This window comes from Chrysochloris asiatica, unplaced genomic scaffold (genome assembly GCF_000296735.1).
Source record: "Chrysochloris asiatica unplaced genomic scaffold, ChrAsi1.0 scaffold00091, whole genome shotgun sequence".
NCBI classification, from domain to species: domain Eukaryota; kingdom Metazoa; phylum Chordata; class Mammalia; order Afrosoricida; family Chrysochloridae; genus Chrysochloris; species Chrysochloris asiatica.
The window spans coordinates 7,379,585-7,381,343 of record NW_006408609.1 but is presented as its reverse complement, the minus strand read 5'-3'; positions in this window follow the sequence as shown (position 1 = coordinate 7,381,343).

Sequence of the window (1,759 nt, the reverse complement as noted above, 5' to 3'; positions counted from 1 at the left end):
GTGTCTATGGAACTCAGTCCAAGTTTTTATTGTTGTATTTCTCCCACGTCCACTCAAAAGTTGACCAGGGCAGTCACCAGTGATCATACAAGATTGTTCTTATGTCCCATTTGAATGTCAGTGCTGGAAAGGGGTTTACCCTGAAGGGCTGACTTTTCTTGACTTGATGGCTCCAGGGCAAATAGCCTGTTTGATATTGTCAGAGGCAAAGAGTCCCTCTGCCCCCAGCTGCTGCTTTTTGTTTCAAGAAGTATCTTCTGTTTCTCTAGCCATTCTGGGTTGGTCTGTGTATCTTTTCAGTTGGGAATGTGCCACCTCCAGAGGTTCTGGTTGGGGCTCAGGATTCCTCCTAAGGTCCCTTACTTACTCAACAAAAGCTTAACAAGAATCCTATTTCCCTGGGCACATTCTAGTACTCTTTTAGATAATTGAATCAGTTATAGGCTGAAGATGGGTTTACAAGCTTTCTGTAATCATATTTCCCAACATTCCATTCTTTCCTACTTAAATGTCTATATTATAATAGTAAGCAGGGAAAACCAATATCCACCGAATGCATCTTAACATTGTTTCCGTTTCTTTATCCAATCAAACTGTCTCAATCCCTATATCATAGAGCTCTGTTGTTTCAAGGCTGTACATACATCACAATCTACCTGTATCCCATTTAGCCTATGCATACCTCCCAAAGTCTTCCCCTTATCACCTACACCTTTTTCTTGTACAGTGCCCACCTCTTCCTTTTTATTGCCTTCACCATCTATCATGAGTCTATCCCCTAACCTGTGAGTTGCTGTCCCCTCCTTCCTACTCCTGATAACCATCAAAGAATTATTCTTTTCATATGGAAATCTTTTCTTAAACTTTTACAATAATGGTATTATGAAATAGTTGTCCTTTTGTGCCTGACCAATTTCATTCAGCATTATGTCTTCAAGGTTCATTCATATTATGAGGTGTTTTGCAGCTTCATCATTTGTCTTTAAGGTAGCATTCTACTATGTGTATATATCAGAGTTTATCTATCTATTCTTCTGTTAATGGGCACTTAGGCTGTCTCCATCTTTCTGCTACTGTGAATCGTGCTGTGATGAACATTGGTGTGCAAAAATTTACTTGCATTCTGGCTCAGATTTCTTGTGGATCTGTACCAAGAAGAGGAATTGCTGGATTACAAGGTATTTCTATTTTCAACTTTCTGATGAAGCACTATACCATTTTCCAGAGTGGTTGAACCATTTTACAGTTCCACCAGCAATTTAGGAGTGTCCTGGTCTCTCCACACCCTTGCCAGTTTTTGTTGTCCTCTGCTTTTTAAAATTTTTCTGTTAATGCTGGTGTGAGATGATATGTGTCTTTTGTTTTGATTTGCATTACTATAGGAGTGTTGTGGCGCTGATGTGGCACTGCAGGTTATTGCACTGGACTGCAAAATTGGTTTGAACTGCAAGGTTGGCAGCTTAAGCTCACCGACTGCTCCTCGGAAAGCTGATACAGTTTCGCTCGATACAGGCACCAACTTGATTGTTGTTGATTTAACAACAACATCAGTGGCTAATGATCGTGAACATTTCTCCAAATATTTGTTGGCTCCCTGAATGTCATCCTTGCTGAAGTGTCCTTTCATGTCCTGTTGATGTTGTTTCCTATGAAGTTTAGTAATCAGTCCTTTGTCTGATATGGCATTATAAAAATATTTTCCCAGTTTGTGGGCTCCTGTTTTATTCTTTTGGTGAAATCTTTTGATGCATATATGTTG